Source organism: Artibeus jamaicensis, unplaced genomic scaffold (assembly GCF_021234435.1).
Source record: "Artibeus jamaicensis isolate MK-2021 breed Jamaican fruit bat unplaced genomic scaffold, CSHL_Jam_final scaffold_1964, whole genome shotgun sequence".
Taxonomy (NCBI): Eukaryota; Metazoa; Chordata; class Mammalia; order Chiroptera; family Phyllostomidae; genus Artibeus; species Artibeus jamaicensis.
The window spans coordinates 64,635,821-64,653,547 of NW_026522030.1; the positions used below are offsets into that span (position 1 = coordinate 64,635,821).

The following is a 17,727-nucleotide window of genomic DNA, read 5'->3' on the forward strand; positions in this document are numbered from 1 at the left end:
AAGCAAAGCTCTTCATTAGATAGTATGAGAAAATGAGGCATGAAAGGAAGATGGAAAAGCCCCCTTAATAGTTCCTGTGCAGATAATGTAGGCCAAAGACAATCAATAGCCACGGCTCATTTATTTGATGTCCATGAGCACTTAAAGGCAAAATGGTAGTGTTTGCTATCCTGTTGGCTTTCTTTGCTCTGTATCAGTAATGAAAAAAATGGATTTACATATTAAGGTGTAATTTTTACAAATTTGACTCAAACAAAAGACTGTTATTGTTAACAAACATGGAAACACCTTATGTATTACCTTGGGTTCATTAAAGTCACTTCTAAGTACTCTGACAATAGACAACCAATATAAAAGTTCATAAAAGTACATTAAATGTACATAAAATTGAGTTACATAAAATAATTTTAAGATGTCACTATATTTGATAAAAGCAATCCTGAAATCAACATGCTTCGGAGCTTATAGATTTTTTTAAATTCACTACAGGGTTTCCAACTAGAACATATCTTTAGGTATCACGTATAAAGATTCCCCTAGCATCACCTCTAGGGTGATGGAATACCAGAATTCAATACATGCTACTTAAAGTCAAAAGGCTTCTTTAGTTGTTACTGTCATATTTATGGGAACAGAGATAATGGGATAAAATCTTGGGAAAATCAATTTGTAATCTTGAACACTCTGTTACCGTAAAGATAATAAAACAAATACCATATAAAATGGATTATTACTAGCTTTTATATAAGATAAAGGAATATTACACATTAAGCTTTGAACTCAGAGATGATTAGGTATTAGTAAGGAATAGATTAAAAGATAGTAAAGTTCTTTCATAAGAAGGCCAATCATAGTAGGAGGAGATACTGGACACACTATTACAGCAGTAAAAAAGAAAAAAAAAGAAAGGAAGGAAAAAGAAACAATAAAAATGAAAATCCAAAATGTAGACAAATATATGTAAGACAAGAAAGGCAAAATAAGAGAAACCAGCTTGGGGACTTCTAGCCAAGATGGAGGCATAGGCAGATATACTTTGCCACCTCATATACTGAAAAGAAGGACACCAACAAATTTAAAAACAAAAAACAACCAGAAAATCAAACTGTTTGGAAGTCTGACAACTGAGGAGTTAAAGAAGAAACATTCATGCAGAGCAGCAGGAGGGTTGGAAATAGGTAGCCAGGACAAAAATGATTTGCAGCAAAGTGGTGGCTGGAGGACCACCAGGGTAGGAAAGGTGGAAGCTCACAGTCTGGGTGAAGCAGTGGCTGGCAGAGCACATGGTCCCACATTTGCATGTGGATAAAGTGGGAGGAACAACTAGGGAGCAAGACAGACCACACAATCCGGGGTTCCAGTGTAGGGAAATAAATCCTCACAACCTCTGACTGAAAAAAACCTTTGGGAGTTGAAGTGGTGGGAAAAACTCCCAACTTCACAGGAGAGTTCCTTGGAGAGACCCACAGGGTCCTAAAATGTACACAGGCCCACCTACCTTGGAATCAGCACCCGAAGGACCAATCTGCTTGTGGGTAGCCAGATAAATGACTGGAAAGCCTGCAGAGAGCTCAGCAAGAGGCATAGGTCCACTCCCCCACAAAAAGCACCACAATGGCATGACGTGGGTTGCCCCACCCTGGCAAATACCTAAATCTCTGCCCTTTACTATGTAACAGGTATGCCAAGACAAAAAAATATGGCCCAAATGAAAGAACATATCAAAGCTCCAGAAAAAATACAGCTAAGCAATTAATAGATACCCAATGTATCAGATTGACAGTTCAAAATGCTGGTAATCAAGAAGCTCACAGAATTGGTGGAGTTATGGTCACAAAATAGAGGAAAAAGTGAAGGCTATGAAAAGTGAAATAAAGGAAAATATACAGGGAGCCAACAGTGACAGGAAGGAAACCATGACTCAAATCAACAGTTTGGAGAAGAATGAAGAAAGAAACATTCAACCAGAACAGAATGAAGAAACAAGAATTCAGAACAATGAGAAGAGGCTTAGGAACCTCTGGGACAACCTTAAATGTCCCAACATCTGAACTATGGGGGGGCCAGAAGGAGAAGAGGAAGAGCAATAAATTGAAAACTTATTTGAAAATATAATGAAGGAGAATTTTCTTAATTTGTCAAAGGAAATAGACTTCCAGGAAGTCCAGGAAGCTCAGAGAGTCCCAAAGAAGTTGGACCCAAGGAAGCACACACCAAGGCCCATCATGATTACATTAGCCAAGATGAAAGATAAGGAGAGAATCTTAAAAGCAGCAAGAGAAAAGTAGACAGTTACCCACAAAGGAGTTCCCATAAAATTCTGAGCTGATTTCTCAAGAGAAACCTTTCAGGCAAGAAGGAGCTGGAAAGAAGTATTCCAAGTCATGAAAGGCAAGAATTTACTCCAAGATTACTCTATCCAGCAAACCTCTCATTTAGAATGGAAGGTCAGATAAAGTGCTTCCTAGCTAAGGTCAAGTTAAAGGAGTTCATCATCACCAAGTCCTTAGTCAAGTTAAAGGAGTTCATCATCACCAAGTCCTTATTATATGAAATGTTATAGGGATTTATCTAAGAAAAAGAAAAAGATAAAAAAATATCAACAGTAAAATGACAACTCACAACTATCAACAACGGAACATAAAAATAACTAAGCAAACAACTAGAACAGGAACAGAATCATAAAAATGGAGATCACATGAATGGTTATCGGTGGGGAAGGTGAGGAAGAGAATGGGATGAAATGTACAGAGAGTAAGTAGCATAAATGGTAGGTACAAAATAGACAGGAGGAGGTTAAGAATAGTATAAGAAATGTATACCCGAAGAATCCTAAAACATCAATTTCAAAGAACCTATGCACCACAATGTTCATAGCAGCACAATTTACAATAGCCAAGAGTTGGAAGCAACCTAGGTGCCCATCAGTAAATGAATGGATCAAAAAATTGTGGTACATATACACCATGGAATTCTATGCAGCAGAGAGAAAGAAGGAGCTACTACCTTTTGCAACAACATGGATGGAACTGGAAAGCATTATGCTGAGTGAAATAGGCCAGGCATTGAAGGACAAATACCATATGATCTCACCTTTGACAGGAAGCTAAAGAATAAAACAAACAAGCAAACAGAATAAAAACAAAGACACTGAAATAGAGAACAAGTGGGCAGCGACCAGAGGGGAGAGGGAAGGGAACTTAAGGGGAAAAAGGGGGAGGGATTTTGAGGAACAAGTATGAAAGACACAGAGATGAGGACTGGGGGGGGGAATGGGAGGGAGGGGGGAGACCGGGCGGGGGGGTACGGTGGGATGGGAGAAATAGATGAAAAAAACAATGTACTTGAAAAGTAACTAAATAAAATAATATTAAAAAAAAAAGAATAGTATAAGAAATGTAGAAGCTAAAGAACCTAATGACACATGGACATGAACTAAAGGGAGGGAATGTGGGTGGGAGAGGGTGTGCAAGGTGGAGGGGAATAAAGGGGGGGATGGGACAATTGTAATAACATAATCAATAAAATATATTTAAAAAAAATAGAAGCCAACTTGGGTGTGAAATTAACTTTGGGGGTGCCCCCCAAATTCTTTTGTAGAATTCTCCTACAATGCTCTATATTCCAAACTGCAAAAATGAAGAACAGAATAAGGCTTCATATAGGGAAATATGTATCATAAAAGTTCAGATCAATAGTGTATACAGTCCAATAATTTGTTCTGATTTTAACAATAATACTTCAAAATGTATATTTGTGAAAACATTATTTTCTTAATAATTCAATTTCAAAAAGAAAATAAAATGTTCCGAATACTGTAGTGGGGAAAAAATCTTTCCTCCTTCACTTATCTATTTTTCCCATAGATACATATTTAATCTACACAGTAATTTTAATGTTTAAAACATGTTGGAATTGTGTATAGCATTTCCACTAGAATTTTTAATCTAGACACACTTATATTGCTACTTCCAAAATTATGGTAATATAAGTAGAAAAATGCAACTTATCATGGCATGTAAGACATAGTACGGCGCAGTGCTTCACAAGAGTCCCACTTGAAAAAGAGTGCCAAATTAACCGGTACACATATAAGGCTCTAAACTGGAAAGATAAAAATTAAGCTCCTACCGTGCCACATTTATGATGGCCCAGTTCTAATGTGGCTAATTGAGTGTTCTTTCATCTGTTTCTATTCTCACTGTTCCATTACTGCTAGATTTTCTTTACTATTTTTTCCTATAAATACAGTTAGTAGCATCACAAACATAAATAAAAAATATATAATTTTCCATACATTTATTATGTTCTTAATATATGCCAGACATTAAATACAGACAATGTCAAAAAATAAATGTTATGGTCAGTGCCTATTGTTTGGTGTATAACTTAGCTGGAAAAGAAGACGAGAAATGATATAGAAGAAAAGAGGTAGGGAGCTGTGAAAAAATTTACTAGATATTTTTTATACTTTATAATATTTTTTCTGTGTTGGTAAGATGAATATCTTTAGTTAATGTCTTAATTCAACACCAATGGCACATTAAATTGGATGATCTTACTTTTATTATAGGATATATACATATACATATATATCAAGTTATAGTTATAAATTATAAATGAATAATCTGTAGAAATGCAGGGTTTTTTGTCCTTCTTGGGTATTTATTTTTCCTTTTCTTTTACTTTAGGCTAATGATCACTATGTTTAGCTACTAATATGTAATCCACATTAGAAAATCCTAGTTCTGAGCCTAATATTAGGAAAAACCAGTTCAACATAATTTTCAGATTCTTTATATATCAATCCACTGTGACTTCTATTTAACTTACTCTTGCATCAGGAATCATATATTTGGTAATGATGTATATGTATATTTCTAATCTTATTTCTTCAGAATAATAACAAAAAAAGGGCATGTTTTCTTGGGAAAAGAATATTATTTGTTGCAACTAACCGCCATTCTAAATCTTTGGTGATATCAGTTAACTAAATAGTATTCCTCCTATTTTCCAACTGAAAGGAATTATTCTTTTAAAAAATTTTAAAGGTTTTACGTATTTATTTTTAAAGAAGGGAAGGGAGGGAGCAAGAAAGGGAGAGAAACATCAAATGTGTGGTTGGTTCTCATGTGCCCCTTACTGGGATCCGGGCCCACAACTCAGGCATGTGCCCTACACTGGGAATCGAACATGCTACACCTTTGGTTCCCAGGCCATCACTCAATTCACTGAGCCACCGCAGCCAAGGCTGAAGAAAATTATTCTTATGCAAGGATTATTTTTAGTATTATATCTGTGGGCATAGCAACACAACTTCAGTAGTTGTATCAACCAATGGAGTTCTAGGCTGCAAAAGTACAAATGCAATATCACAGACTCTATGCTAAATTTTTGGCACATTGTTTCATGTAGGTCACACAACTCCGTAAAGTTATCGTTTACATACAACAAAGAATGACATCTAGACAACCGAAGATTCTGTCCTGGGTAGCTCAGTAGGAAAAAGGAATAGATATCACTGCAATTTTGAATACAGTAAGCAATTATGAAAAATAAGCTTGGCTTTCTTTGGAATAAGAAACTCCCCTTTCCTACTCAAAAGTCTTCTTATTTAGCGAAATCCTTCAGGATGGCAGGGCATATTCCCCACTCAGGTGTAGTAAACCACCATGGCAATGAGAACTCAACCTTTCCATCCCCAGAGCATTCATACTCAGTAGTTCTCTCTCCTGAGCTCCAAGATAATGTACACCCAGTCAGCATCCCACTTGGATGTCTAACAGATAGATCAGATTTTCATGCATGAAACAGAATTTCTGATCCCCTCACCACAAATAATGAAATTCAACAATATGTTAGTAAAAATAAGTCATGTTTTAGGATAATATATGAAGTATGATTCAGAGTTTATTAAAATAATGCATGCTTGTGCTCATATACACTATATGTGTTGATATTTGTTTGGAAAACATCTGAAAGAATATAAGTTTGAGTGAAAACAGTGACTATGTCTAGAATGGGGGAAGCCAAAAAGCTCTAATGTCCTACAAACTATGAAACTAAATTATTAAAAATGTGTAAAACAAACCTCTGGTATTGTTATAATCAAGTAAACACTAACTAAAAAACTAGCACCAGTAGGTTTTTTGTTTTATTCATCTATTTTATTTTGCGACTTAGAGCATGGCTAGAATGACAATGAAGGGTCCATCGTAAAGAGTTCATTGAGTATATTTTGTCATATTTCTAAAGAAAAATAACAGGTATTCAAAATCAGTTTTTTTTCTTAGTTGGCAGATAACTTTGTGGGATATTCTGGTCTCATTCCAATCCTGGTAAATAATTTAGAATGAATCAAGTAATTTAGAATACAAGAGTACACTTGCCTTTTTCTTAAAGCACTCATTTGTTCATCTAAATATTATTGATGAGAAACTATCAATACATATATTTTCCTTCATGTTATCTTAGTCTCTTGCTTTGTCTATTTGTTAAAATTTCAATAATCTTATCACATTCATTTATGTGCCAGAAGATTACAGCTTGAATATATCATTATCTACATCAGAAAAGAATATTTGTCAAGTGCTCATTTACATACGCTATTCTGTAGGGCTCAATAGTTGAGTGATCTTTTAGTTAAATGACTTGTAGCAGCACATTAAGATGTCACCTTCAGGCATGTACTAAGTACTAAAGGAACTGTAGGAATGAAACTCTTCCTATCTTCCTATCTTCTTATCTTCTTAATTATTTTGTTCACCTTCCTTCTTTCTCTCCCTTTGCACTCTTTCTTTAATGGAATTTTTTTTTTAAATCTAGCCTTTCTGTAGAATTAGTTTCCTGCCTTTTTACACCTATACTTTTCTAGCTACTGGAGCTGGGCTTTTATTAAGCTCTAAATTATGTCTTGAAATTCAAAATACACCCTCTTCTTTATTTAACTAGTAAACAGAAGGTTGGTTGAGTACTCATCTTGCTGGGGGAAGAGCAATATTTGTAAGACAGTCTATGTATTTCTGCTTCTATTTAATACAAAAAACTCAGTTTGTGAAGCAGAAAGATATGAAACCTAATGGACTTAACAGCTCCCTACCTTTGCTCACTTAATACAAAAATGCCCTTTGGATTAGTTTCTTACTTTGAGCATATATGTTATTTTCTGTCATATGTAAATGATAACTTTATGGAGTTGTTGTGTGACCTATATGAAACAATATGCCAAAAATGTAGCAGAGAGTCGGTGATATTGTACTTGGTCTTTTGCAACCTAAAACTCACATGCTCTGGTCTGAATCAGCCTCACTTGGCCCTCTTTCTACCTCAGACTTTTGATTGCTCCTTTGATTGAGATTCCTGTTTTCACATCAATCCTAAAAAAAACAAATTTAGCTTAATTTCCCCTGGTTGCATTTTCATTAGGCTACTACCTCTGGAATTGAGGTTTTACATTCCCTCTCTTACACAAAGCATTTCAGATAATGATATTCAACCATTCTGCTACAATCTTTATGGTTTAAAACTGCTTCCTACTACTATACCTCCTGAAGGCTTGCCTCTTTTTGATTGAAGAATGGCTATTGACCACCTTTCGAACTGCTGCCTAAATATTTTCTTGGCTGGATATTCTTTAATCAGTGGTTTACAACCATTGTCTCCACTGAAGATGCTTAAGAGAAAACATGACTTCATATCTGTTGTTACGGACTGAATCGTGTTCCCCAAAATTCATTATGTTGAGTGTTTAAGCCCCATTGTGACTGTATTTGTAGACAGGGACTATCAGGAGGTAAAAAATATTAATGAGGTCAAAAGGGTGAGCCTTAACCTGATAGGATTGTTGACCTTATAAGAAGAGAGAGACCTCACTAGAAACCAACCCTGACAGCACTTTGACGTTGGACTTCCAGCCTCCGGAACTGACAGACCAAAAACGTCTGCTGTTGAAGCTGTGCAGTCTGTGGCACCTTGGTGAAGCCCTAGCTGCCTAAAACATGCATAGTCTCAAAGTTGGTTGCTGTAATGTTTTAACGAAACCTAAATATTTTTGCAATGAATTAAAACAAATAGAACTACAGTCAGTTCACAATAATTGCAGTGTTTCATAATGATAAATGGCATAGTGTCATTTATTCAGCCTGCACTGTGAGAGAGAAATTACTCTTTTTTTTAGATTTAAAAAAGTTTTTAAGGTTTTATTTATTTTTATTATTTTTTAAAAATATATTTTATTGATTATGTCATTACAGTTCTATTTCCCCCTTTATTCCCCTCTACCCTGCACACCTCTCCCCCACCATTCCCCCCCCTTTAGTTCATGACCACGTGTCTCAAGTTCTTTAGATTCTATATTTCCCATACTATTCTTGCCCTCCCCCCTGTCTATTTTTTACCTACCATCTATGCTACTTATTTTCTGTACCTTCTCCCCCCTTCTCCTCCTCCCACTCCCCTGTTGCTAATCCTCCATATGATCTTCATTTCTATGTTTTTGCTCCTGATCTAGCTGTCCTCTTAGTTTGTTTAGGACAGCAAACTCGCAGTTACTAAGAACCACACCTAAAACAAAAACAAACTTAAGAGAAATGACTCTTGCAGTCAGGTAGTTTACAGCCCTGTACTGTAAAGTGCTGAACTCTTTTTTTTTATGGCTTGGAAATGTTAAATGATTAAAATATTTCTGGAAATTGAGCCATGTTTTTAACAGACTTCACTTAAATTGTTAAACATAATTATTGAAATATGTAACCCCTGTGAAATATTTTACCTCTATTGTCCACTTGGAAATTTTATTTGTTGTAAAGAGGCAAATAAAGGGGGGGGGAGATATAGATATTTCTATCCTGTCAACCAATCAATCAGTTTATACTTATTCAATCTCTACTATGTGTTAATTTCAGCTTAAATTGTTAGATTGTCTCAAAATAACTATTTTTCTAAATAAAACATATGTAAGACAGGACTTTAAACGTACAGTGTCTTCAGTAAGAGCAGCACCGCACACGATTTTCCTGGGTGTGCCCACCTATCTTAGTTTCCGTGATCCCTCCATTTGTATTTAGGTGCATGCAAATGACATAGTTACAAAAATGTATTTTCACTACAAATTATTTGTATTTTTATTCAATATATATATATAAATGTTATATATATTTATTCAATATATAACATGAATATTTCTACCTCTGTTTTTTTGTCATTTGCTAAAATCCTTTACTTATAATAATTGGGCACTATTAAAAAAAAAACGCTGGATGACTCTATTTTTGCCAACATGTTTTGTAAACATTTCAGACAATTTTATAAATAAAATGTACATTAAAATAGTCTACTTTCTCTTTATGTGTATGTTTATCACATATTACAAATATTTTAGAAGAGATAACTAATAAATTATTTTGGAGAAATATAGGTTGAAAAAATATGCTATCTTTATAAAAGGACATAACAATATTGTAGGTGCAGGTATAGGAAAATGTTATGTTCACTCCTTCTCTTCCAAAGTGGAGGGTGTTTCCTGTATAGGTAGAATCATTTCAAAGTAATTTTGAGATAGTTCACTGTTTTCACAGAAAAGAGAATAGAAATTAGAATCAGTTCCAACTGACTGCTTTTGGAAATAAGAGAGAAGGGACATGGCATCCCATCTCTGCTGACTAAGGCAGTCTTGGGTAATGAAGGAATCATTGGGTGGTTTGAAGACAGAGGATGGGTGTGCATTACCCATGGTTCCTCTTCTTCGTAACTAGGGTCCCTGGGGAAGTGACTTGATTTCTGCTTCCCCAGTCTAAGGTGGTGATAATTACAGTATCTTCATCATAATAATGAATAGGAATCAAAGGAAAATAATGTGTTAAAAACCACTGAGGAATATCTAAAACTCATCATTTACTTGTTAATGACACTGTTGTTGCTGTTGCTACTGTTTATTAAAAAGTATTCTATTCCCAGCCCTGGCTGGTGTAGCTCAGTGGATTGAGTGTGGGCCTGGGAACCAGACATTCATGGTTCGATTCCCAGTCAGGGCATATGCCTGGGTTGCAGGCCAGTTCCCAGCAGGGGATGCATGAAAGGCAACCATACATTGATATTTCTCTCCCTCTCTCCTTCCATTCACCTCTAAAGATAAATAAATAAAATCATTTTTCTAAAGTATTCTATTCCAAGCAGTAAGATCTTAGGTTTCAATATCTCAGTAAGGTCTAGACTAGATTAGAAGACACATGAGTACCTTCTATTTCTGTTAGATTCTGAAAGATACTTAAAACATTAAAAAACAGATGTATTCTGAGGTCATTTGCTTTCTTTCTCATGTTTTAGTAGGGATGCCAGTTCAGACTAATTTCAAAGCAATGTAAGCATGTTAGAGGCATACACTGTCAGCCTGAATCTATTGCAAAGTGCACAACTTGATTATCAAGGTGCTGGAACAACTTGGCAAATATCACTTAGGCCCTTCATGCCTAGTAGACAGAATAACTACCTCAATTTTTCAAGTTGATTAAGCTGGTTAAGTAAGAACACTGTGATTCTTCATTCATTTATCTTCACTTAATCAGATAGAAGGTTTTTTTAATAGACAAAGAAATCTAAATGGGGTGATATAATCCTTCTACTATTTTTCTTTCCCATTTACTAGCAAGCTAGCCACTACCACTTTTAAGAAAACTAGATATTTTAATAAAATGCTAAATCAAAGACCCTCATTTCAAAGATATGAGGTTCCCTTCCTTTCATTTTAATTGAAAACATTTAATAGGCTTTCTAGGAAATAAATGCCAGAGAACTAACCTCTGAAAGTTATTGAAGAACTTCTTTCAATCAACTCACAAGTTTAGTTATGAGAACTGCGGTACCTGTTAAGTATTGAATTAAAAGAATTGAAGGGGAAGAAGACACTGTTAGGAAAAACCCAGAAAGTAGTGATACTAGAAATATTTATGAACAGCTATTGCAAACAGTCTTAAAATCTGGTAAATTGCATTTTAATTATTTTGTAAATGCACTGAAATTAAAGAGCATTTAGTAAGCAGTCATCTAGAGTTGAGGAGGTATAAATTAATCACGTGGTTGTATTGAATACTCACAAATTTAGGGATCCCTAATTGAGCAATAATAATTTTCAAGCAACACTAGAACTTTCTGGCACATGCTCAGGACTGCTTGGAGCATATTTCACACTGTAAAAATATTAACTCTAACCAGCAGCCTATGTCTTCCAATGGAAACACAATAGAGATTCAAACACAATAAATCATTCCCAAGGTACAGAGATTCAAATGCCTCAAGTGCTTTCATTCACTTTGCTTCAGGGGTGGGACTTATAAATTGAAGAACTCTTAAATTTTGTTAGAACACAGCACTTTGGAAATGAGAAAAGCAAAGCCAATTAGATTCTGGAATCTTATTTGTATGTTACTCTGCATTATCCTTGGCAGTGAGTGTCTGGAATAATGGTCAGGTTCCCAAAGTGTGATGACTGAAGCAGCCATTTCACCTCTCTGGCCAGCAGATGGGCTTAGACAGATTCAGACTCAGAAAGGATCTCAGAGGTGCCTCAGGATGGCCACCCATTTTAAAAACAGGAAAACAAATCAAAAAGAAAACTCAGTTTCCTGAGCATCATCCAGTTTCACTCCTCCCCACCATTCAACAAAATATATGAAGACCATTTTGCAAGTGCACATTTTTTAACTTCTAATTCATGAATTACTTACATTCATTTGCTTAATTTGTGTTGCATTTTCTACTTTTTTATACTATTATATACTATAAATATTTGGCTTTTTCAAGAATATTGTCACAAGATTTATTTTTTCTTTTCCTCACCTTTTCAGTATGTTGTTAAGGTAAATAAAGAGCTGTTGTCATTAATATATCATTATTTGGTTAGCACTCACCTTTCTGCAAATGCTGAGCTATGTACAGCATTTCTAGGACAATCTGTGCTATGTTCACAAATTGTTTCTTTCCCTTGTACTACTGTGGTTGCTAGCACCAAACTTTTTAATCATGTATATGAAAACTCAGAATGACACAACCAATACAGTCTAATAAAATTAAGTTGTGAGTTATTGAACTCCAATATGAAAAATGTTCCTTGCTTTATACATCCTTCATCACATCTAAGATTTTCATGAAGAAAAACCCTTTATAAGCCTAGTCTGTAGTTTATCTTTTTGTCTCCATCATGTGGGCTTTCTGCAGAGCAATAGTTTTGATATAAATTTGATGGGATATGCTTCTGACGTCAAGACTAAACTTTTCACTACCCCTAGATACCACAACTTTTCTTCTATTTTTAGATGCATTATGGTTTTATGTTTTATCAACTTATTTTTGTATAAGGTATAAAATTTGGAATAAATTATTAGGTCAATGTTCAATATAAGCTTTTTTAAATTAACCATAAGCGTGCTATTGATTTGTATATTTTAATTTTGCTTTGCTGATTTAAGTATTTAAGTAACATTAGTTAATAACATTGCTTAATATTCAGATGAACAGCATCATAATTCAATATCTGTATACTCCACTGTGTGCTCACCACCAAAAGGCTAGTTTCCATCCATCAGCATTTATTTGACCCTGTTTACCCATTACCTTCCTCCTACCCTCCTTCCCCTCTGATACTGCCATTCTGTTGTTGTATCTTGGAATTTGTTTCTGTTTTGTTATCTTTGCCATTTTTATATCCTACATATAAGTGGAACCATATGATTCTTGTCCTTTTCTAACTGCCTTCTTTTACTTGTCATAATACCCTCAAGAACCACCATGCTACTGAAAATGGCAATATTTCATCTTTCTTATGGCTGAGTAGTAATCTATACAGTGTGCATGTGTGTGTGTGTATCACATTTTCTTGATCCATCAATGTACACTTTGATTGTTTCCATACCTTGGCTATTGTAAATAACGCTGTTCTGATGGCCCTGGCTGGTGCAGCTCAGGATTGAGAGCAGGTCTACAAACCAAAGCATCGACAGTGTGATTCCTAGTCAGGGCATATGCCTGGGTTGAAGGCCATATCCCCAGTATGGGCTGTGCTGGAGGAAGTCATACATTGATGTTTTATTCCCTCTCTTTCTCCCTCCTTTCCCCATCTCTATAAAATATTTTTTAAAATAATGCTGCTATGAAATTATATCTACAATGTTTAATATTTTTCCTTATTATTAGTTCTAAGAGTTTATCTGTAAAGTCTTGTGGATTACATATATATCATATCATTTGGAAAAAAGATAGTTTATCTCAACAACTTAATTATTATGTCTTTTCTGTTTCTCTATTTTATTTGTTAGAATCTCAGCAAATATTGAATAGAATCAAAATGGCAGGTGTCTGGGTCTTGACTTTAAGGGTTTTGTCCATTTTATTATTAATCATAGTAATAGGTTTTTATAGATAGGATAAAGCATACTAGACATTTATTTTTTCAGTCTTTGTCAGATTGTTCATATAATTAAGTTTATTGAAAGTAAATCCGCATTCAAACTATTGATTTTGTTGGCTACATTTGTTAAAAGATTTATTCATTTCTTATGAAATTTTGATTTGCCACTTGACTTTGAGGTGACATATTTTGTTTGTCTTTTTCTCAAGCTTTCCAGTCTAACAGTTTTATCAGTGATCTCCTGGGTACTCAGCTAAAAACCAGTCGACCAAGTTGTCACTGTCTTCCAAAACTCCCTCAGTTCCTTATAAAGCACCACAACTGGCATGTTTTTATTCCCTTTCAGTCTGTAGGAGGTGAACTCACAATCTGCCATTGCCAACTCCAGGCCAGGTATCTAGGTCTGGTCCTTCAGTCACCATTTTATTTTTTCTCTTTACTTTCTAGTCCATTGCGGTTTTGTTTGTCTGTCTGTTTGTTTTGTTTTTAATACTCCAGGTATGTCTTTGCTTTCTCCCTTCAGACTTTACCTAACTTTTTTATATATTAGAACAAAGAGAGTATATGAAAACAAACTTTGCCAGCTTGCCCAGAATATTCCCACTCTGTCTTTAATCCACTCTATACAGGCTTTTATCCTCCTATGAAATTTCTCAGCATGATTACCAGTAAAACTTCTATCCTGCCAAATTTAATGGTCAGTTCTAAGTTTTCATCTCAGCAGTGGTAGGCACTAGTGGTCATTTTCTCTTTGATGCATTTTCTTCTTTCTCTTTTTTTAGGACAATATATCCTCCTTAGTTTCCTCTATGGTATATATATAGTAATATATATGTATGTATGTGTATATAAGATATATATATTTTCATAAAGGTAAACCACAACTTCTTAGGCCAGCTCTTCATCTTCCTCTTTTTTTAAATTTATTTATTTTTATTAATTATGCCATTACAGTTGTTCTATTTCCCCTTCATTCCCCTCCACCCTACCCCCATCCCCATTACCCCCTTTAGTTTATGACCATGTGTCTCAAGTTCTTTAGATTCTATATTTCCCATACTATTTTTGCCCCCCCAATCTATTTTCTATCTACTGTCTATGCTACTTATTTTGTGTACCTTCTCCCTTTTTCTCCTACTCCCACCCCCCTGTTGCTAACCCTCCTTGAGATCTTCATTTCTATGTTTCCACTCCTGATCTAGCTGTCTTTTTAGTTTGCTTTTGTTTTGGGTGTGGTTGTTAATAACTGTGAGTTTGCTGTCCTTTCACTGTTCATGTTTTTTTAACTTCTTTTTCTTAGGTAAGTCCCTTTAGCATTTCATATAATAAGGGCTTGGTGATGATGAACTCCTTGAATTTGATCTTATCTGAGAAGCACTTTATCTATCCTAGAAGCTGCAAGAGATAAGGGGACAGTCACCTACAAAGGAGTTCCCATCAGACTGTCAGCGGATTTCTCAAAAGAGACCTTACAGGCAAGAAGGGGCTGGAAAGAAGTATTCCAAGTCATGAAATCCAAAGACCTATAATCAAGATTGCTCTATCCAGCAAAACTTTCATCTTCCTTTTGAACTTTAATTGTCAGAATGTCACAATGTTCTGCAGATATTTCTTCTACTCTGTCTAAAATTACTACCTCTGCAATATCAGTTAGTACCATAAATATAAATATATACATATATAATATATAAAGATAATATACATTATAGTATATAAAATACAATATATAGCTACAGTAAAACATTTAATATATAATTTTATATATATAACATATTACATGCATATAAACATACACACAAATACATATAGATGTATATTTAATAGACCACTAGTCCTTTTTTCCCCTCTTCCCTTTAGAGTTATCCATACATTGTATTTATCCACATTTCCACTTTGATGTCTAACAATCATCTAAACCTAGTAAGCTAAAGCATAACATTTTATTCATTTCATCCAGACCAAAAATGCTAGTCCACACCAGGTTATTGTAGGTTATTCTGTTATCTAGGTTCCTACAATAGCCTCCTAACCATCTTCCTCCTTCTACCATTGTCTCTTACACTTTATCCATAATTAGTAGTCAAAGAAATCTGATGACATCACGTTCCTAATGAAAACCATCCAATAGCTTTCCATCACACTTAAAATAAATCCACACTTTCTATCATGGCCTCAGAAGTCCTAACATATCTCACAACTATCGTGTGGCACTACTCAATGTTTCATTTACTCAATTCATTCTAGCAACATTTGCACATGTATTATCCTTTGCAATATTACTCTGAACTTCAAATACTCTTTTGCCAAATTTTCACTTCTTAACATTATTCAATTTCTATTTAATTTCTGTTCTTGCAGAGAGACATTTTATAAACACCCTAAGATAATCTCCTGTCATTCTTCAAATCCTTAATTTTCTTTTCAGCTTCTTTGAAATTCTTTCTTCATCTCTATTGATACACATTTGACAACCAAATTTGTGAGGGATTGAAGTATACATCATGATGATTTGATAACATTTATGTTGTTAAAGAATTCCTCCCATCTATATAACATAATCTTCAGTATGTACTATATATAGTAAATATATACATGTAGTATATATAGTAACATATCAGATGTGTGTATATATACTCCTCTCAGCATATTTCAATTATACAATACAGTGTTATCAATTGTAGTTATCAAGTTACACATTAGATCTTCAAACTATATTCATTTTACTTTTATTTTTAAAGCATCCATCATTACCTGACATTTTAATATTTATTATTCACTTGTTACTTGTCTATATCACCCAGTAGGATGCACATTCCCTGAAATTTTATTTCTCTTATTCACCATTGTTTCCCAGGTATCTTGTATTGCCCAATAAGCATTCAGTAAATATGTGTAGAATTAGCAGCAAATGATGGCATTTCATCAATGGTCAGGGACCTAATTAGACTAATTAGCTAACGTATCTCCTCCATTGTGGAAGAAGTATATAGTATATTTTTATATCTAGTAATAAGAAGCATGAAGCAAAAACATTTTTAACTTATTCTAGTAAATCTCTTTTACTTGTACTCTAGAGCATAGCATAGAAAATGTTAGTGCTGAAGGCATTCCCACAAAAGGACCTACATAAATCACCCTTTGATTTCTTTTTACCTGTGCATTTTGGACTGCCACCTTCTCAATTCCCACTGGCTGAATTTGTGTAAAACGTTTAAATACTTACATTTAAATCCCTTCCAGAAGAATGATCTTGCCCTCTCCTTTTATACTTGGTTCCTTTAGAGCCTAAAATTTGAGGGAATAGTAAACCTCTGAATTATTTGTTGTGACAGAAATATCATTCCATCGTAGGCTCTTTTTGACATGTTTAATATAATCTAAATTTAAATCTACTCAGGGTATTCAAAGAAAGAGACAAATAAATGTTCCAGTTTTTAATAACTAAATATTAGAGACGTCAGCTCTGGAATTCAGAAGACAATCTGTGAAAATTAGGTGTCCTTTCATACTGTTTAAAACAGTAAGTGTGTGATGACTTCCCTTTTAGTTAAATGCTCCAGGCCATTTCCACTATATGCAGAGAGGGCTCCTATTCAGAACACCAAATCTGTAAACAAATGCATGAGGACCTATACATGTACTCTGAAGTTAAATACTCAACCCTATTTAACTTTTTGCATTAAAATCTGAGGCAACCTGGCTGGTGTAGCTCAGTGGATTGAGCACGGGCCTGTGAACCAGACAATCGTGGTTCGATTCCCAGTCAGGGCACATGCCTGGGTTGCAGACCAGTTCCCTGCAGGCCAGTTCCCAGCAGGGGACGTACGAAAGGCAACCATACATTGATGTTTCTCTCCCTCTCTCCTTCCGAAGATAAATAAATAAAATATTTTAAAAAAATCTGAGGCAAGAGCCCTGGCTGGTGTGGCTCAGTGGATTGAGCACCAGCCTGTGAACCAGAGTCACTGGTTCGATTTCCAGTCAGGTCGCATACTTGGGTTGTGGACCAGGTCCCCAATAAGGGACGCACAAGAGGCAATCATGTTTCTCTCTCTCTTTCTCCCCCTTCTTCTCTGTCTATAAATAAATAAATAAAATCTTATACATTTTTTTTAATCTGAGGCAAGACTATGGTAGACCTGTGGCAGCCAGTTATACCTATTTTACTATTTATCTTTCTGAAAACCACCACAGCTAACAACATGGTGGGAGGAATCCTCACAAATCACAAACACTGAGCTAGTAGAAAGACTAGAATCTTCAATTTTCATGCAAGGTTGGACATATACAACTATACTAAATTGAAAAGCATCCTGAAAAATTAATGT

At 34.9% G+C, this 17,727-nt stretch overlaps 1 protein-coding gene across 1 annotated transcript in view; it reads right to left on the bottom strand.

Annotated features, from left to right (window-relative positions):
• Positions 1-16,667, bottom strand: part of LINGO2 (leucine rich repeat and Ig domain containing 2) — a 532,972-nt gene extending 516,305 nt beyond the window's left edge. The window contains exon 1 of the mRNA XM_037133994.2: positions 16,623-16,667. The gene's annotated coding sequence lies outside the window, so the exon portion shown is untranslated. The remainder of the gene's footprint in view (positions 1-16,622) is intronic.
• Between the last annotated feature and the right edge of the window lie 1,060 nt (positions 16,668-17,727).